Source organism: Engraulis encrasicolus, chromosome 22, assembly GCF_034702125.1.
Source record: "Engraulis encrasicolus isolate BLACKSEA-1 chromosome 22, IST_EnEncr_1.0, whole genome shotgun sequence".
Lineage (NCBI taxonomy): Eukaryota > Metazoa > Chordata > Actinopteri > Clupeiformes > Engraulidae > Engraulis > Engraulis encrasicolus.
Genome location: NC_085878.1, coordinates 17,158,381 through 17,180,566, shown reverse-complemented (window position 1 = coordinate 17,180,566; position 22,186 = coordinate 17,158,381).

Below are 22,186 nucleotides of genomic sequence, written 5' to 3'. Positions count from 1 at the left end.
ACCAACTACTTAAATGTGAAACTGCAGATGGGAAAAATTGCCTTTTCTGATACACAATCGGGTATTTTTGACATAAAATAAACAGTATGAAATAATTTCTTAAGGTAAGTTGTAGGTGGTCCACCATCCTTCACGAGACAGCCCTGAGCAGGCTGCCACTTTCTGGGGGTGGGAAGGCAGTTTGATAGCCTCATGGCTTGCATAAAACATCAGTGGCCGATTCACTAGACTGTGTTTTATTGGCCAATTTCCTGATTGGCTTTTATGAAAGCACGAACTAATATTTGCACCATACTTAATAACACTGATGATGTATGTTTTCATTTCCGCTTTTCTTTCCTATTTTGTCCTATTTCTTTCATAATTTTTTCTTCAAACTTCCAACACGCTACACAGTATTGACAGTGGTCGTGAGCAGCCCACCGACTGCAAGCTGACGTCACGCTCATTTCATCAATGCCTGACGGCTAAGCTGGAGAAATGGCGCGGACATCAATTCTCTATTAACACACCCTGTCATCAGCAAGCTGCTTACAGCCGGCTCATTCCGCTGAGTGACTGTATACATTTCTGCTAATAATGTGTTTACTTGGGCTGTCCTGGGAGTCAGAGCTGGTGACAAATCCCCCTCAAGGATAAAGTGCTTATTTAGAATTAAGTGACTTCTCATGAAACAAAGAGTGCAGAGCAGAGAGAGAGAGAGAGAGAGAGAGAGAGAGAGAGAGAGAGAGAGAGAGACAGAGAGAGAGACAGAGAGAGTGTGTGTGTATGTCTGAGTGTGAGTGTGAGTGTAAGATGTGTTTGGTTACAGTATATAATGTATATAAGCCATATATTTACCTATGTGTAAACCATATACCTGTGTGTGTGTGTGTGTGTGTGTGTGTGTGTGTGTGTGTGTGTGTGTGTGTGTGTGTGTGTGTGTGTGTGTGTGTGTGTGTGTGTGTGTGTGTGTGTGTGTGTGTGTGTGTGTGTGTGTGTGTGCGCGTGCGTGCATGCAAGCGCGCGTGCGCTCGCGCTCACGAGCGTGTGTGTGTGTATGTGTGTGTGTGTGTATGGCAGACATGCAGAAAAAAAAGAGAGTCAGAGAAAGAGGGATTGCCATGAGCCAAAGTGAAGCCTTAGAGCTCCCTTGCCCTCCTTTTTCTGCTAAAAGAAGCTTTAGCCTAATGATGCAATTTAAAAACAATAACATTTGTAAGGGGAAAGCCAGCACTTAGCTGATGGGCTCTTTGAGAATGAGCGGCAGATCACTGAGAGGAGACCAAAGCCCACTAAGCTAAGCTGGATATGTGTAATGTTTGGGAAGGAGCTTTTGGTGAAGACGCCAAGGGTGTGACTAATCAGAACACCAACGCTCACAACAAGCGCAAACGCTGGCTGCCGACCTTTTATTCACAGCCTGGACACTTGCTCTCACCACCCACTCACCTCACGGCACTGCAATGAAGACACTAGTCTCTGAAATACACAAGTTTTGACAGCTATCAAGACACAAGACACTGACAAGATCCGTGAATTACTTTCTAGAGACATCTTGATGTTCTTCATCACCTTTCCTCTGCCAATTTTGTGGGGGGAAATTAGTGATGAACCTCACCTCACTCTTAAAACATTGCAAACACAAACACAAGTGCACTGAGAAGAACCCCAAGTCCTTCAACCCAGTGAACTTCCTCCACACTCCACTCCAAGTTCTCAGTCACTGTGTGGGTCGGGCCTAGTGAAAGAAAGGAAATGTCCTCCATCTTCTGTCTTTAGTGTCACTGTCTCTCTCTGTGTGTCTCTGCTCTGGCTCAGGAGGAGGAAGAGGCAGCGAGAGCATCTGGAAAAACAAACAGGAAACCCAGAGAGGAATCTCAGGGAAGAAATATGGCCGAGGGGGCGGACTCCATGCCGCTGCCATAAAATGGAAGTTGGAGGAAAGAGAGAGAGGGTTGGGGTTATCTGTTCCCATTTGTATCGCATGGCTCATGAAAATATAATGAAAATGTGCCCAGTGACCCACTAAAAGCAGCATTCCATACACTCCTGCAGTCCGAGCCAACGCTGCATGCGCGATGAATGACCATCCCGGAGCCTCCTTCCTTCCTTGCTTTCTTTCCTTTCCCTCTCTTTTGTGGTGAAGGGTTAGGGGATTTTCTAGTAATGTTGACATCATTGCAATTAAAATTTGTAAAAGCACCAGGGAAGGAGAGAGGGGGGAGAAAAATCTCGACTGGCTACTTATCCAAGGCAGGGGAAACTGTCATTACTGATGTAATTTTTAGTATAACATGAAATATCTAAACTATGTTATTTCATGCCTGTCTACACACACTTTGCAAAGAGAAATGTCTCCAGATGACATTTCAAATAGAATTCAGTCTGTAATTTCCACTTGAGTAAATGACTCAAAGAGAGAAAAAAAGAAGGAAAATGGAATAGGACTGAAAGGACACCAGTCAAGCCTCATGGGGGTTTTAAAACCACCACTTCGCTGCGAAAAATGCTAGATAACATGTTTATTATCAGTAAATGTGGAAAAATATGTTGTAAATGCAAATAAATCTACGAGTGTCGCCTTTGATGTACCAAAATATCTGGCCACATGTGAAGTTATTAAGTATTCCACAGGCTTTTATGGGGGGTTATGGCTAGGTTATGTGCACAATCATAACTAATTAGAGTTACTAACTGGATTTCTGAACTGGCTATTCCATGACCAAAGTCCATTAGAACTCAATGACATTTCGCATCAAAGTCGCCTGATTAGCTTGTGGTCTTAATAGGTAATTTCACCAGTAATTAAAATGTGATAAAAGTGTAATAATAAATAATTGCGTCTATTAAAAAACACTTATGCACACATTTTATTTTGCCGGACTTGGAGAAGAGTGTATATGTGTGATGGCTGAGCTTTCTGTCTTGTCTCTCATATTTATTACCTATTATGAGCTCATATGGAGCAATATGGTTAAAAAACAGGCCTGAGTTTGAGTGGTGGCCCTGCATGCGAATAGCACCTATGGTATGGCTCATTCATCAGAATTAGAGAAGCTTCTGGAATGGGCGACATATGCAACGCTTCACTCTGAAGCTTCACACATGCATGCTTGAGCTCACACAGACACACCCATGAACACACCCACTACCCCCTATATACACACATATTCACACACACATATTCACATCCACACACACAGTCTCTCTCTCTCTCTCTCTCTCTCTCTCTCTCTCTCTCTCTCTCTCTCTCTCTCTCTCTCTCTCTCTCTCTCTCTCTCTCTCTCTCTCTCTCTCTCTCTCTCTCTCTCTCTAACACACACACACACACACACACACACACACACACACACACACACACACACACACACACACACACACACACACACACACACATGCGCATAGCCTATACTGTGTATTGAACACACACACACGTACACGCACACATGCACACATACACTCATACGTACACACACACACACACACACAGACAGCAGGTCTCTGCAAATGTAACTGGATCACTCCCCCCCATCACACTCGAACATCTGGATCTGCTAAGGAAATTAACAGCCTCGCTATTCCGCTGTCATTCAGCCTGCAAGCAATTGACCCGTGTGTTGAAAAGTTTTCTTGGATACTTACAGTCCCAGTTCACAGTACATCCCCTGGTGTCATAAATCATTCTGCTCGCTTGCTGCGCAGGGCACCGCTCGTCTGGTTGTAATTTTCAGGTTTCTTTCGGGAACGTTTACGTTAATGTGCAGATTACCAGAATGGCACTTTAAATCTGCGGCAGATGCTGGCCCACTGAACAGTTTTAGGAGACTTTTTCATTGCGGAAAATCGCCAACAAGTAGAGGCCATTAATTGCTCGGCTACATAATCCATATGGTTGTGATTGACTTTGATTTTGCGCCAGGCTTTTCATGTTGGACACAACATTGATTTATCGAGAATTCATCTGAGGAGGGAAAGGTCTTGTAGAAAAACGGAAAAGAAAAAAAACAAGACGGGCATTGTGCACCTTACCGCTTGTTTGGCACAGTCGCTTGCAGTCTCGTAGGACAGAGCTGGACGCTGCGATCACCGTTTACGACTCAGCCTCTGGGGATGGATGCAGCAGGGGACAGCGATGGCCTTCTCAGAGTGGTGTAACAGCCCTGGCCAGGAGACTGTAGACGAGAGAAATAAGAGGAACATAGCAACAATATGTTTGAGAAAAACATAAGAAGTACTGTATGTGCCCACTGTAGGTCTTTTTAAAAATTAAAAAATGGGGGCTTCTGGCCTTTATTTGATAGGACAGCAAAGACATTGACAGGAAGCAAGTGGGGAGAGAGAGACGGGGAAGGGTCCGCAACGGTTCTGGGCTGGAATCGAACTCGGGTCAGCCGCACAGCAGACGAGTGCCCTACCGTTAGCACCACGGTACGGCCACACTGTAGGCCTTTTAACTTTACTTTCACTTCACTAAAATCCCTTGCCTGTGTCAATGATAGTTGAACTCATGTGTTTTGTCAGTTGGGCAGACACACACGACAGTGAAATGTCTTGTCTGTTACAACATCTTGGAGTTCATGGGATGACCACAGACTCTGGGGTGGTCATACAGACACTCAGAGATACAGTACTCAGAGATAGAGTTTAACAAACTGACCTACATAGGTTTGCACAATTGTTTTTAAATTTGTTCTTTCTTTTTAATTATTTACCATGTTTTCAATTTAAATCTAGGCCTAAGTATAAGTAAAACCAATACAGCATATATCAGTGCATATAGTGGGGTTTCAAAACAGTGCAAATAGTTAAACTCAGGAAATATTGAAGTCTGGCCAGAGTACCATATTACGAAGGAGATGACCTTGCAACTGTCAGTGTTTGCACAACGATTTGGAAAGTCACAATTGAACAACAATCACAATTAGTCATGCTGTCTCTCAATGAGGAACTTTGGAGACTCTCTGTTGTCTTTTTTTCCTACAGTGCGTGATTATTGTTGTCTTGTAAAGAAAACACAGAGTGTCAAACACACATTTATACAGTATGCTGACAGAAACTGGCTCACACAGTACACACACTAGGGATGGCACAAACCGCACCGAAAACCGAAACTGTACAATTCACACACATACCGAACCGAACCGTGCAATCCATCGCAAACCGCAATTCATGTACTGCCCAGAAAAATATGTAAAACAGAGATTCTAGGAGTATCTTATCCAGTCTCTCTGATTAAAACATTAGCGTATAAGACCAAATCAGAGGATGACACATTTAAAATCACACCATTTTCACATTATAAGCCTATACAAACCATATGTAGGATATCTAATGATAAGTCCAATTCTATTAGCCAGTGCACCATTTATCATGAACTAAAAAAAAAGAACCGTAGAGAACCGAAAACCGTGACCTTGACACCGTGATATGAACCGAACCGTGAATTTTGTGAACCGTACCACCCCTAACACACACGCACACGCACACACACACACACACACACACACACACACACACACACACACACACACACACACACACACACACACACACACCTCTCCCTCTTACACACTCACACTGGCAGACAGACAGACAGACAGACAGACCGAAAGTCACACACACACACACACACACACACACACACACACACACACACACACACACACACACACACACACACACACACACACACACACACACACACACACACACACACACACACACACACACACACACACACACACACACACAGAGTACAGCAGCAGTAAGGCTTCGGATTAACGGTGGCACTTAAAGAGGGAACATGCAGGTTGCTTCTATCACAGAGTTGAGAGCTGTGGTAAGGTTTTGAAATGGGAGCCAGGCTCGTAAAGTGAGCATTGACACAGGGGGAACGGGACCAGGAGCACTGTGCAAATCTGGCTGAACATTTCACGCTTTCTGTCCAAGAGGGTGGGGTAGGGTAGTGGGAATGGGGGTGTGAGGGGGGGATATACAGTATAAGGAGCCCTCCTCTCATATCTACTATGACTTCACTCCAGATGTCAGAACGGGACAAAGCTGCACAGTACATTCAGCAGTGCTAATTCAACACTTAGAGTAGTGTTTCTCAATAGGGGCGGTACAGCCCCCCAGGGGGCGTTGGGGAGCCTTAGGGGGGCATTGAGAAGGATATAGATGAGAGAGGGTCGAGCTTAGTTGTCATTGGTGGCATTAGTCCATTTTATTTTTTAATACTAAGGGGGGCGTTGGTAGGGTTATGATGTCGTCAAGGGGGCGTTGGGAGGCCTAGGATGAGGTCCAGGGGGCATTTGTACAAAAAAAGGTTGAGAACCACTGACTTAGAGAGTCATTAAAGTATTCTAAAGAGTATCTGGTCCCAGAGTACTCTCCAAGTGCTGAATTAACACTGAATGTTCTACTGTGTGCCAAGGAGATGACCCATGTTGAGATGGCACAGCAACATAAACATACCTTACACTCACACACTACAGTATGGGAAATTAGTGAGGTTGGTATGATATTATCGTATGCATGCTATGCACAAGATAAAGGACATGTTCTTGTTTGCACATTAAAACATTAAATGGCCTGAACACACCGAAGACAGAACGATGATATCTATAGGGACGTAAAAATAACGAAGGATTCCACTTATAAAATAACGTTCCGGATGAATGCAAAAAGTTTACAAGGATGCCAAGATCACGGGGAGAGGAGAGTATAATGATTGAGGCAGTTTGAAGCATTATAATCGGCCCGTGCTAAAACAGTCCCAAGGCACACTGCAGAGAAATAGCCAACAATAGACCTAAGGCAAGCGCATTATGCCGTACACCCGAGATAGAATATTAGTAGCTTTGCCTGTTGAGAATTAATTCCACCTCATGTAATATTCATTTACTTCTAATAAAACTGTCCCTTAGCATAAACTGCAGCATTGCGGAGTCCTTTCGAAACTACGGCTTAGGTATGAGTAATGTGCAATACTGATAGGCTTCTGAAGGTATTGTGCGACAGAATATCCAGCAATTTAGTACAATTTGAAAAATTACCTGCATAATGTCTGTTGATTGCCACATGGTTACATTGTGTCCCTGGAGGAAACTTGAAATAACATTATCTACAAATTTCTTAACCTCAATGAAATATAGTCCTATCTGGAAAAACTATTGTCTGGGGCCCTATGATAAGGACTGGTCATGAGGGTTAAGGGAGGGTCATCAATTCTTTTAAGAACAATACTGGGCCAGATGACTGCATAATTTCCAGTACTTCATAAAACCCCTAGAATCACCTTTCCCCACTTAGCTAAAAATGTGGTAAACAAAAAAGCTAAAACATGCTCACAGCAAATATTTACACAACTCAAAGCAATATCAATTGCACAGTATTTCTATTAAGCTGGTGAATTAAATTATACACAATTGACTGAACAATGATATCGTACACTTTTTCAAGATGGACACAAAATTCCTATTGATAACAGCAGGCCAAAATGGGTTAGCAAACGCCCAAGGGAGTAGTTCTTATCAGGGCTTTGGCACTTCTCACACGCCAGACAATACTACAGTGAGTAATGATGTGAACTTAGTAATGACATTCAACCGTGTGCTATTTTCACCCTCGGGCCAATTTGGAATCGCATGGCGGCAGCCCAAAATACTGCTCGGCTTGGGACTGAGGCACTCCCAGTGATGTTGAAGGGTACAGGCAGGCAAATTAATTACTTTGGCAATTTGTCTATATTTTCTTCCTGGCATCACCCATTAAAGATAAAGACTTTATAAGGAAGAAGATAAATAATCGACCGATTCTTCAGAGATTTTGAAACAATATAAAAAATCTATTCACCTCTCTCTTACACATCAGAAGAGAAGAAGAATATGTGAGTGTGACATTTAGGCGAAGCCAAAAATGGATTCCAGTCACAGCTTTTCATTTACAACACAAAGAATGGGAGAACAAAAAACGAGAAAAAGGAGTAGAGGCGAAATAGAACACAAAACCAAAGAAAGAACGACAATGAAGAAGAAGAAGAAGAAGAAGAAGAAGTTGAAGAAGAAGAAGAAGAAGAAGAAGAAGAAGAAGAGTCCAGCTTGCTGAACTGTCCCCTTCTGTGATCATGAGTGCATTAGGTTTTTTGGCCCCGAGACTGAGGCAGGGGCCTTGAGTATACCGTTGTCTGGATAAGTGCACTGACACGGCAGTTTAGTTCCACTGAAACATTTATGGCATTATGTAAAGAGCCGGTTGCTCTGGTTAGAACCTGCTGATGCACACGTGGTTACAAAAAGGAACATTCACGAGCTTGCTAGCACGTCTCGCTTGCACGTCAGCATTTTTTTTTACCTGTAACACTCAGCACCCTGTAAATAGTGATTTTATTGATGAACATCGTTAGAGGACTGAGGATGAATTTATGGTCCAGGGGGTGATATAGAGCATGTATATGTACGGAAGACAATGGAACCGTAAAGCACAAAAATAAGGAAAATACAGTCACAATGGTACGCGGGTCATTTTGAAATGGCCGGTATAACTTGCAAAAACAAAAAGGCTCCGGATGATGTGGTAACGGGGGTTGCTCCCAAGGCCCTGGTGAGTACAACTCTGTGTCACGAAAACACGTTTTATGGGACAAAGCAGCCTTTGCCCTGAATTATTCACATGTTCTTGACACGGCAAAGATGTGAATGCAGGGTCCAGCAGCACCTGAAGAAATGCAACACCCCACCATCACCACCAGTCAACCCCCCACCATAACCACCTCTCCCACCACCACCACCACCACCACCACCACAAATCACCACCCACCCTCAACCCCAGGGTCATAACCAGCTAATTAATAACTTCTCTGGGAAAGTGTCCTGGAAAACAAGGGGCTCTACTGAAGTGGCTGTCGAGAAGGCAAGGCGTCCTCGTCCTCCTTCCCACCCGAAGACGGCCGCGGTGGACGGAGCGAGAGGCAGGCAGGACGTGGAGGGTTTTTTTTTCGCCGCCACCGCCGTGGGTGATTAATGAGCCATTGTTGTTGGAGGGAGCCTATCGCATCTCTGCCGGAGCTGTCCGGCTTTATCCAGGTCCCCGAGCCTCCAAGCCTCTTCGCTGGGATCTCTGACCCCCCGCGTCCTAAATCTCCAGCCGCCACTGCCACCAGCGAGGAGCAGCACAGATAAGCCTGACCCCGTTTGCCAACAAGCGCCGACTGCAACTCACATGAGTTTCTCCCCCACGACTTCTCCCATTTTTTATACCCCATATGCTGAACCGTTCCCATGTTCTGTCAATGTGCTGAGAAACTACGAGAGCTGAAGGCAACAGTGCTGAGAGAGATATGAAGGGAGAGGAGGAGTACTTGACAAAAAAATGGATGACAAAAACTTAACATGTGCAGGAACTGTGTGAGGGGGGGAAACAGTTGAGGGAACTCTCACATATGACAGCTCCCCGCACTACCTCACGAACGACACGCTAACAGTGGCAGATGGAGGCCATTAGGAGACTAGGCAGGCAGAGAGGGCTGCACTCTTCAAGGGCCGCCACTGCGAAGTCTGAACGCCTTTTCTTGCTCGTTGCACAAGCGGTTGTGGCTGACTGGAGAGTTGATAGAAACTGGAGGGGGACTCAGTGTGTGTGTGTGTGTGTGTGTGTGTGTGTGTGTGTGTGTGTGTGTGTGTGTGTGTGTGTGTGTGTGTGTGTGTGTGTGTGTGTGTGTGTGTGAGAGAGAGAGACTGTGTGTGTGTGCGTGCATGTGTGCATGTGTGTGTGCGTGTGTGTGTGTGCGTGCGCGCGCGTGTGAAGTGGTACACAGAAAAATAGAGATAGAAAGAACGAAGCGAAAAGTGTTTTGCGAGAAGCTGCCCTTCAGCGTTTAGTATTACAACTACATCAAAACATGCCAGAGTAATTATCAGGGCTAAAGATATGTGTAAGACAGCGATGCTGCTTTATGCTCTCTCCCTCTCTTCTGCTTTCTCTTGCTCTAGCAACCAATCTCTCTCTCTCTCTCTCTCTCTCTCTCTCGCTCTCTCTCCGTCTCCCCCTGCGTTTCTCTTACTAGTCTCTGCTATCTCTCTTTTTTCACAGAAGGGATGCCTCTTTCCCTGACTGCTTTCTCTTTTTTCCCTGCTGCTCTGTGTGTGAATGGAGGTTAGAGTGCAGATGTCTGGAGCGAGGCCAGGAAGAGAACATTACAACAACACCAAACGGCAGAGCAGAGTGGAGCGGAGCGGAGTGGAGCAGAGCGAGAGCAGACGCTCATCTGAAGCAGTCACAGTGCCAATAAATCTGTGCATGTTTACCTTACTGATCCGCAGATATGTCACCCATATGTGAGCAGAGGTAAGTACAGAGAAGCTGGAGGGTTGTTGTATACACGCATACAGGATAACAACAGCTCCAATTTATAACATTGTATAGCACAGGAAGATTAGTCATAGATGAATGATATCGCTAAACTACATTTAAACATTCAAAGTTGCAAAGACGAAGAAAAAGGAAAGGAAGATCCATCATTGAGTAAGACACATGGCACTGTAGTTGAAGACAGATGTGTTGAGAAAGTTAGCAAAGACGGATGAACATTAGCTTGAATTTGCCTCACACACACACAAAGGAAATGCAAAAACCCCTAACGGATCTTCAAAGCAATGTTTAGAAGTGAATGGTGCCCCACGCATAGCCTTATAAATGTATGTCCCGTGCAATGCCTGCTCTATGAAATTGAATACATCCTGCCTCGAGACACACACATCTGTCCTCTTCGGTTAGGTCTCTTGTCACCGTACCTGTTCTTTCTCCACACTATCTGCATGCGCCACTCATCATTACACAGACGCAGATGCATGCATGCATGCATGTGCGCACACACACACAGACACACAGACACACACTTTCTCTCTCACACTAACACAGAAATCCATTCTGTAGTCTGTCTCGCTCTCATATGCACACACTCCAAGAGAGAGGCGCACACAGCTGTGCACTAAGGCAACAGACAAAAACCCCAGCATCCCATTCTCTTCAGAGCTGTATTTTGACATGGCGAATTCTCCGGTATGAAATGGATAAATCCTGCGAGTAGCTCTCTCCCCAGAGCGGAACCAACTGCAAATGAAAGTGGCTGGCAGTCCAGATTAATACCACTTCATTCCTCTTTCATCTGTCTCTCCTCTCTCTCTCTCTCTCTCTCTCTCACTTTCTCCCTCTATCCCTCTCTCCTCGTATGTACGTAACCCTCCACAGACAAGACTACACAGTACAAATTCAGCGGGGTATTATTAATTCATGCTAGTCTGCTATCGTGTCAGATCACTGCAGCGCTTAAGCGTCTGCTGGAGGTCTGTTGGAGTGGAGGTACAACTGAAGAAAGGGGTTGGTAGGGCAATTTCTATGTCTGCATTTCTAAAGGCCCACGGATGCCTCAAACAATGGTAACACTCAAAGTGTTTCAAAGAATGTCTTGTTGCGCATATCCAGAGGTGGTGCACAGGGGCTTCATATAAGACTTGAATGGATTTCAAACTGAACTTTTGCCTGCAAACATACAGTACGTATGCCCACAAAATTCCAGATGTATCAATCCATGCATAACTTTAGGTTTTCATATGTAAATTCTTATTGTATTACATCCAATTTAGTGTGAAATTCAGCACCCATGCACTTTTCACCAAATTATACATCCAAACATTTGAACGATAACTGATGTACTGTACATGTAGCTTTGTATGAGTGTAAGGTCACAAAAGCCATTTTATTACGAACAACTAATTGCAACTGTAATGTAATCACTAGCCACATTTACTTTGAGAGAAAAACACAGTGAGGAATACTGTTGTATGGGTAGAACAGTGGTGAACAAGCACACTGGTGAGGTGGTGTCAGAGTGCACTGAAAGAACGGAGCAGGTGTTTTCATGAATCCGGCCCCCTCCATCAGACTTTGCGGTGACCGCTGGATGCCTTCCCCCTTCCCCTTCCATGTTCCCCCACAAGCAGCCCCGTCCCAGCCCCTTTCGTTCCTCTCCCCAGCCCAGCCGGACCGTGAGCAGATCACTCTTCCTGACACCCCGTAACACATCTGGGCACGAGATGATGATGGATGCCGGACACGTTGGAAAGGCCCTGGGTAGTGTTTCTGCCCCGGGCTCGCGGGGGCCGGACCTCTGCTCGCAGGGCTGAGCGGCTGTGACAGGCTGGGGTTGCGCGAGGCTGGACCTCATCATTTACGCCCCTGACCTGTCAGAAACAGCCTGCACCGTCGAGACGTAGAGGAGAAAGAGTGAGAGGGAGAGCGAGAGAGGGAGAGAGGGTAGGAGGGAGGGAATGTGCGCTGAAGTGCTGGTCAATGTTGCCATTCCTGGTTGCTGAAAACTACTGCAGTTCATCATCCGCTTATATTCACGTCAATACAAATAAATATAACAATACTAAGAAAGTGATATCCACAAAAATATGCCTCTTTCTCTTTTTTTTCTTTCGGTTTCCACAAATGTACTGGTGCAGAGAAGCTCTAAGGCTTTCTCCTCCTCCAGCAGAGGATTTGAGAGAGCTTTGGTGAACATGATGCGGCCAGAGCACTGATTTGGAGATGTCTCAGTGATAATGAAAGCCAGTCTTTGGACTAATAGTTCTGGCACATTCCTCTGTTTACTTACATTTTTGGAAACAGCACTGGCCTGCAGACAAAATGCCTAATGAGAGCTCTACATGTCCAAAATGGCCGATCTCAAACCAGGATTTACTTGCAGCTGCTGAGAGATAAATGTTGAGAACCATCTCGTTTTTTGTTTTTTTCTTTCTTTCTTTCTGCTTCCAGCAACCCCGCAACACATCACTCTGGTAAAAGAGGGCCAGCAAGGAGTTTGACAACGACAACAAATATGGGCAACAGGGCTTTCCTTAAGTGCACAAAATGACACAAAACACAGGCTGGGTCTAACAATCAGCCATGATTGAAATTCAAAACCCGCCTAATTGTGCTTGTGTCCCATGCTTTCATGACTCAAGATGTAGATTTTTATTTGTTCACTTATTCCTTTATTTGCCGTTTCATGATGGCTAAGTAAAAATAGATTAGGGGAGAGCTTGGAGGAGGGAGGAGGAGGAGGAGTAGGGTAGTGGCGGCGGTGGCAGGCATGAAGAAATATTGGCCACGACAGTGGTAATTGAAAAAAGGGTACATTCTCTGAGGGACCCCGATGTCACTCTCAATGCTCCTCCCACTCCTGCAGGGGATTGGCCCGTGCCACTGGGACTGTGTGGATGATCCGTTTGAATAACTACAGCCAAGACGGAGGGAGGAAGGCCGGGGGGAGGAGAGGAGAAGAGAAGAGGAGGACGATGAGGAGGTGCTGGAGAGGGAGGAGGAGGAAAAGGATGCTTTAAACTGATTTATGTCCGGCCATAATAAAACAGGCATTTCCCCTCTCGCCTGTTTAATATGCAAATATGCAGAGCATCTCGCTACTGACAGCCAGCCATTAATAAAGGAGTGTGGCGGCGAGCGGAGAGCCGGCCATAGCTCATCTTTATGAAAATACATGATGATGGTTTTACACGGCGTAATCTTTTAAAGTTGGGCCCTGCCGATGTGCCAGGACAGCTTGGATACTGTGTAATACACACAGCCATAACTCTCCCGAGAACTTTAATTTTATATATTTTTATATGTATGTATGCACGTATGTGTGTGTGTGTATACCTGTGTGTGTGTGTGTGTGTATACCTGTGTGTGTGTGTATACCTGTGTGTGTGTGTGTGTGTGTGTGTGTGTGTGTGTGTGTGTGTGTGTGTGTGTGTGTGTGTGTGTGTGTGTGTGTGTGTGTGTGTGTGTGTGTGTGTGTGTGTGTGTGTGTGTGTGTGTGTGTGTGTGTGTATTTGGTAGTGGATGAACCAACGCACCAGAGCAACTGACTGACTGATGGATTAAATTAGGAAAGCGCGGGTGCCGCGCGGTATCAAGGACCAGGGGAGATCATGCGTCTCGCATTCACTTCACTCGCAGAGGAGAATACATCCAATCAACAGAAAACACATCCAAAGAGAATGTGATTAATTAGTGGACAGCGAAACATTTGTCTCTGCTGCTGAAGGTTTTCGTTTTCAACCCCCCCCTTTCAAATACAGACCTGGCCATATGGCGCTCGAGTGTATGAATCTTCTCTAATTTCATTAAGAGCATTTTACTTCGCACGGTGATGATGGATGTACTGGCAGTCATGGTTGCATGGATGAACCAACCACATAAAAGAAATATATTAACAAACAGAACAACTTGGGCGTACTCGATACCGTATGTCAGCGTGATACTAGCGTGAAGTATATATAGTAAGTGGTACACGGTACGTCCAAAGGTAGAAATCCTTAAAGAAGTTATACAATGGTGGAGTAATTCACCTCAATTGCTGAAATTTGATCAAAGACGAGGGAAAAGTAAATACGAAAAAATTGCTGGAAGGCTGCTATGCCGCCTTCGCTTTTCCCTCCCTGGGAAAATGTGTCATACCAACGGATTCCGAGCTCACCTCAGAGAGAAAGCAGTATTCAAAATTACAAATATTCCTGCATTACATCCGTTCCACAAAGCCTCAATTACAACCACACTTAGGAACACTATAGGAATTCTCAGCTCCCAACAGACCCGTATTACTCATTCGCTCCATACGCCATATTTTACATAGGCAACTCTCGCAGGAAGCAGGAGCCACGGAGCCTAACACAATTTAAATAAGGGATTTGAGACATCAAAGCCAGTGTGATATTGGAATAACAGAAATAATTAGGAACAGGGGTGGAGAGGCAAAAATACTTCCATTTCCATAAGAAGATAATTAATGGGGGGAGAGCCTAGCAGGGCGGCTCTGGTTGGTGGGTGCTGAGGATGGGGCTCCTGGGTCAGCACAAGGAGGAAGACGAAGAGGACGAGGAACTGAAATGACCTTGCCTACGCTGGCCAAAACAAACACACACACATACACACACACACACACACACACACACACACACACACACACACACACACACACACACACACACACACACACACACACACACACACACACACACACACACACATACACACACGCGCACGTACACACTGGAGCAGAAGAATGTAACATGCTTTTTGAAAGCACCTATCGTCAAATTTACATTGGTTGGAGAGCCCACAATGATATGGTTCTCAGTGATGGTCATAACTCTCACCATATAGCTAATGTTTTTAATGTTTTGGTTGCTTTGGAGACTGAGTAGAAAACAAACAATGACTATTTCATGTATAGTTGTGAAACGTTTATACTTTTATATGTATAGTTGTGTTGAAGTCAGGCAATTGGAATCAAGCACACAGTTTTGAGTATAGATTCTGAAATGTACAGTCATATGCTTTGGTCACCACACAAATGACATTCAGCATTACCATCAAAAAGAAATTGAAAAACATGCAGCCGCAATTATCGTTGGAAGGGAGGACAAGCCCCTGGGGGCGGCTGGAGTCTGTCTCTCTCTGTATATACCCAAAAAACACCAACACTAATTTGTTCCACCAGAGAAACAAAAGCAGGCTGCACCAAGTTGTGCTGCGTCTTCCCGCTGTGCACTGTGATAGCTTTGAGAGCCATATGTCCAGAGAGCAAGTTTGTCCAGCCCTTCTGCAAGGGCTATTGACTCTGGCTGCGTTGGGCGCAGCAGACGGGGGTTTGGGTTGGTCTGGTGTTGGTGTTGGGGTGGGTGGACTGGGCAGGCAGGGCTTCCCCTCCTCTGGGGGTTTCCACATTCCATCATTCATCGGTTTGTGGAGGAGTAGGAGGAGGATTTTTTATTTATTTTCCATTTTTTTTGTCCGTTTTGGTATAACTGTCAGGACTCGGACTCCCATGAGCACGAGATTTGATTTATTTACACTCCAAAATAAATTTCCTGGTTTATCACCACCTCAATAAAAGCTGTGTAGCAAGCCGTACTGAAAAAAAAAAGCCAAGGAGCCCAGTCATTTGTACCGATTACAGGCCGACATATCATCCGCGATCCTGGTTATAGGGGACGGTCGTGGGGGCAGACGGTATTTCGTTTTAATAATTTATTTCTGCGCCTCACTGGTGAAGTCATTGTTTTTTGGAATTGGGACTTGAGAATGGGACGTGGGCGAAGAGATGCTTCCTGGTCCAAAACCAGGACTGGACATTCCCAGAGCCATCCCATTCATCAGTCTCTAAACCACAGTGACCTTGTGGAATCTCAGCACGCCTGGGTGAGCCTTGATCACAGAAGGCTGCTCACAAACACACAATAAACTACTAGATACATATGTCAACAGTCTGCATTGATGTAGAATATACCAACCCATAAAAACAAAATATAGCCTGTTATTTCGTATAGTCTCTCTGCTCAATACTTTCTACTCTAGGTGTAGTTGAAGATTTTGTTTTTAAATGTAGTTACTGTATAAAAGTGAGAATTTTAGCAACTACCAACCTGAGGTAAATGTATGCAATTCAAGCTTCTTATTTCATTTCTTTTTTTCTGGCCAGAGGCACATCTGCAACTGCATGATCTAACACCATGGCAGACAGTGGCCCCTACTGTTGGGTGCTATAGATTTATATTGAAGATGGAATCAAAGCTGTAATTATCTCCCTTCTTTATTTACAGCTCATAAACATATCATTACCTAAGATCACAGCTTTCCCAGAGCAGCTATTTATCTCGCATTTATCACATCTCGGAGCCAAGCAATATGATCTTACACTAGCGCTGAATCGGTCCTGTGTCCTCTATCCAAACATTGCTAAAAGTAATTGGCTACTTTGCAATGGGCTGGAACATTAAGATCATGTGTTAACTTTGGCAAGGGACAGCTTCTTTCAACAGCTCAGCCCTTGTAAATGAGCGAAGGACTGTAATGAAGCTTGTGAAATTAGCCCAGTTTTCATCTGGACGTGAAAGCTCGCAATCATGAGGAGAGGGGGGAAAAAAAGCTTGGACTGTACGCAATGCAGCTGGTGCAAGTGTATACTATATGTGCAAATATATCGGTGTGCTTAATGTGTATGCATGCGAGTGCAGCACACACGTTCAAGCATGGGTGTGTGTCCAAGTATGGGTGTGTGTCCAAGCATGTGTTATTTTTTCTCTCACCGTCTCTCTTCTTTTGCTATCCTGGTGCAGCTCTTTACATCATAGGCAGCGGTGCGCTGGCCACACCTGGTGCTGAAGGAGAGCCAACCCCAGAGATCTCTGGCAGGTCTCTGCTTTCCAGACCTTTGTGGTCTCCAGTGGTGTGGGCCTTAGTGGGCCGCTGAGTCAGCGCTCTCTTTTGTCCGTGGTGGGATGGCAGCGCGTGACATCACACCGCATGAAAAGCCTGGCGCAGGATCTGGGGCAGACTAAATCCCTTTGTGTCACCCAGAGCCAAAGAGCCAACAGGCATGGGCCAGGGATCCCCTCTGCACTGCATCCGCTTTTGTGTCAGGATCTGATCTCTTTTTCCCTTCTCTCTCTCCATCTCTCTCGCTTTCTCTCTCTCTCCATCTCTCCCTCCCTCTCTCTCTCTCTCTCTCTCCCTCTCTCCCTATAATGACATTCTATCAGCATGAGGTATTGCATGCTCCTGATCTCCTCATTAGCGGAAGCGGAACTAGATAAACTCCCATCAGTCAGTCTGGCTCCTTGACCTGGGCCCATGGTCTGCAAATCATGCTAATTGAGGAGCTAAGCACTTTGGTATACCCTGCTGTATCCGCTGTAGGTGTGTGAGGAGGACACTCGATGGCCATCTGACTTTGCTTGTAAACTGATATCCATATACCAGTAGGTGCCGTTTCTGTGGAGCACCTCTGGTGTCACACAGGTGATGATAGTGAGAGATGATAATGATGCTATGGGTGTTCTCCCTGCATGTACGCATGCTGGATGAGTGATTGATGGTGAGGGAAGAACTTGTGTGCAAGCGATAATGATTTACACACTAGGTGTTATTTCAACATTGTCTTTTTGTTTTGCATACATGCAGATATTGCTTTTAAACAGATGTGGCTTTAAAGTGTCAATCCTGCACAGACTGCACATTATTATAGACATCTTGTAATGAATGGCTTAACGACATACTATTTTATAAAAAAAAAATGTTTTAAAGCCCCATAATTATGACAATTAAACCTAAATGCGACCTCTCCATGTAAACAGTTCCTGGTGACATATTTTGTTCATTCTCTGGCAGTACCATTTCAGGACTAGGAGGCAGGTGACGTTTGTGACATATTTTTTTTGGTGTCCTTTCTACACCCGGATGAACTATCAGTGTCCTATTTTCCCTGAATGTGTTATCCCCATAATCCGCTGCTCCTCATCGCTTTGGGTTAATAGATGGCTCTAACCATTTGCAATGGCAGCCCTTTGTAGGGGTATAATGAACACTGCACTGTCTGATGAATGGAGTTTGGGCAAGGAGGACGTCACTTCTTCCATTAGGAAAGCCCTCTCCCCAAGTCCGCTGTATTGAACCACAGCTTTTGGCTATTAGGCTGATGCATGACACAGTCAATTCCAGTTACGCTTTAATAAGTGAATATTTATCTTGCGCCGTCTGTAAAAATTGAGAATGGGTGGGTGGGTTTGGTGGGTAGCGGGTAGACAGTAGCGAGGTGCAGTTGGGAGGTTGGCGAGGCGTGGTGGGGGTGGGATGGGGGTCCGAGTCATTTCCATTCCCAGACTCGCAGTGTTTCCGTCGCTGCTCGCTACTCCGCCGCTGTTAATCTTCTCTGTCGGAGAGCATCTACGAGGTTAGGACCGGGCCGTGATTTATCTGGCGAATCATAGCCAGTGAGCCTGTCAGCCCGTCGACCCCGGAGCCGCTCGCGCTTGCAACGGCGCTCCGTGGAAATCATCTGTCAGAGGTCGCACAACCCCTCAACTCAAACACACACACGCACATCATCGTATGCATCAAGGGCACGCTGTTGAGGTGTCTCTTACACACCCCTGTGATGTATATTTGACACAAATTTAATTTGCATGTTAATGTTTACATTGAAAGGAAAATGAGACAATGAGACATACATTCAGGCTGAACCAGAAAAGCGACAAGGGGTGAAAAAAATGGTAAAAAAAAGGGGAACTTGATAAGCGGGGTAAATGCCACGAATAAATTCCATCCCCCTCTAGACTACGGCAACTGATCAAAGCAATTTATTGAGTCATAGTTCTCCTTCTCCTCAAATGCATACTGATAAAACATAAACGGCGCTCCTAATGAAAAGGACTCACACTCATAAGCTGGAGTCATTTAGGCAGTAAGTTCATTTGGGTATGGGGACAGTAATCGGGCCTCCACTTCGCCTCGCTGAGAGAGACATTAATTTCAGTGACCAAGTGGAACGAAGTGGCGCTCTGTCAGGCAATTAGTCATGTGCCCCGTAGCCACTCACAGCCTATTGCCATGGTAATCCATACCACGGGGCTGGCGTACCCATTGCTATGGTAATCCATACATGGGACGCTGGCTGGCCCTGTGTATGTTCAAGAGGGCCGTGTGTGTGTGTGTGTCGCATGCTGACCTACACATTCAAGCACAGGACGACTGAACATGGTACACCTGTGTGACGCTAGAATGGGGTCAGAATATCCCCCCTGTCTGTCATGTAATGTATGTTCTCCCTCTCCCTATTTCTTCCTCACTTCCGCCCTCTTTCTCATTGTGGCTTTATGGCACAGCATTTCGTGAGCTGAGAATTATAAGGTTCTATCTCCATTTTTGGTAAAATTTAGTTTTTTACATAATCTGACCCATTGCATGTTTATTAATGCCTGTGTGGTGTTATTTTTGTGAAAAAAGTATTATTTTACATTGTTATTAATAAAATAAAAACGTTCTATCTCACAAAACAGCTGGGATGTAAAAACTTTGATGCTCAATATCTCAGAACTACCCTAAACGGAGATAGAACCTTATAATTCTAAGCTCATGATTTTTATCAACAAATCCAACCGTAAATCTCTATTTCTATACTTATATGGAAGTATTGCATAATGCTAGTTACCGTACATTATATGTAGCAGGATATGTGCATGGGCACGAGGTGGCCTACCGTCCATGTTATGACATACCAATGAATGGTGGTGCTTGATTCAAATATTCAGGTTTTCAACACTGGGTTGTTTTGAATGTCTGTTCATGAAGCAAGTTACTCAGAAAGGAAAAAAAAGAGGGGCCACAGAGGGACAACCTGTTATGACAAAAGAAGTCCCGTCCAGTCAGTCTAGCCCAGCCAAAAGAGCCTCCCAAAAGACACACAGGCACACATATCGAGGAAGAAAAAGAAAACAGAGGAAGGAAGGCAGGAGGGAAGGAAGGAAAGGAGAGAAAGAGAGTGCAACTCGGGTCCGACACAGTTCAGGTCAAGCTCAAGCCCCGAGCACGGGGCTCATACTATTCAAAGCAAACAACAGGAAAAGACCACGGTGACATTCAACAGTTTGTCTAGACCCTCGGATGACTAAAAAGCATTTTCCTCTTTGTCTTGGACGCGTCCACATTGATCCTGGCAAACTAGCTCTACGGAGAGTTTCGACGTGGATCGCCTAGCACTTACACTTTTTTATTTGCACTATCACAAATCACCACCTTCCGATGACAAGTATATAAATCACACAGTTTGATGTAAGCTGGAGGAGGGAGGGGGGAGAGCGAGAGAGAGAGAGAGAGAGAGAGAGAGAGAGAGAGAGAAAGAGAGAGAGAGAGAGAGAGCAAGAATATGGGTGAAAAGGTTGTCCCTGCAGCACAACTGCCCTTCCTGGCATACTCTGCCCATGCGCTGAATACTAGGAGGAGGAGGAGAAGGAGGAGGTGGTGGTGGGGGTGGGGGTGGTGCTGTCGGTCGAGTTGTTTTTGGACGGTGACCCCTAGCAAACACAGGGGCAGGCCAAAGCAAGCGGCACCGCATGAGGCCATCTCTGGGCTGTCATGCATCGAGCGAACATCATAATTGCCGGGTGGATATGACGTCCACAATGAAGAGGAGCACTGTACCAGCTGCTCGGTAACATTAAACTGCTCCACTTGTCACAGGGGTCTAGTCTGGAGATAATTATTGTAAAAGGACCTCTAACCCCTAACCTCCCATACAAACACATTCACTGTACATCTATATTTTCACCCACAATACATGCATGCTGGCAAGCACATGCATATAATGTCAAACATATTCACATGCAAGCAGATTTTACAAACATATCGTGTACAGTATACACACTGTGCACACACACTCACAAAGAAATGTACATTCACACTGTGCACGTGCACACTGTCCACACGTCCACACAGAGACAGACTAACCATAGCATCTGAAAGTTTAATTAAAAGGAGCACCACCTCGCCATTAGAGAGATTGTGTCTATTTTCCACCCGACGGGTGGCCCAGGTTGAGTCCCGTTGTTTCCAATTCTAATTAGGACCCTGACATAATTGCCTTATGACATGCTGGTTTTGTTCAATTTACCCCTGCCGTCTGTGTGTGTGGCAGTGGAAATCATCCCACATGATGGAGACAAAGACATGGGGGGAGAGAGAGAAGAGAGACGGACCGATGGCACCACACTGGAAATTAAATGAAAGAAAAGAAGAGAAAAGAAAAAAAGAAATTGAGAGACGAACGATGGAGAGAAAAAATGCTTTGGTATGTGCTCTCATTTGACATGTCGTGCATTTTTATTTCATAGTCTTCGAATCGGCACAATAATACTCAATAACAGGATGGTCCCATGAATGACCCAGCGGGTCCTTTTTTTCGGTGGGGGGAGGGAGGTTGGAACGGTGTGTGTGTGTGTGTGTGTGTGTGTGTGTGTGTGTGTGTGTGTGTGTGTGTGTGTGTGTGTGTGTGTGTGTGTGTGTGTGTGTGTGTGTGTGTGTGTGCGTGTGTGTGTTAGTGTGTGTGTGCGTGTGTGTTAGGGGGGCAGTGGTCCTCCCCCTGCTCTTGGCTGACTCTTATTCACACTGCAGTAGTGATACTTTCTGAGACGCTGCCAAAAAAGACAGGGGTCTCTGCCAGCTGAAGATTAGGCTGTTTGTCTAGTGTGGAAAAACACAATAATACCATAGAGATCTCCGCACTCACTCTCGGCCAAAAGGGGGGGTTTGGGGGGGCGGTTGAGAGAGAGAGTGATGTGGCAAGGATGAGTTACACGTAGCAGGTCGTTGCGGCCCGGTG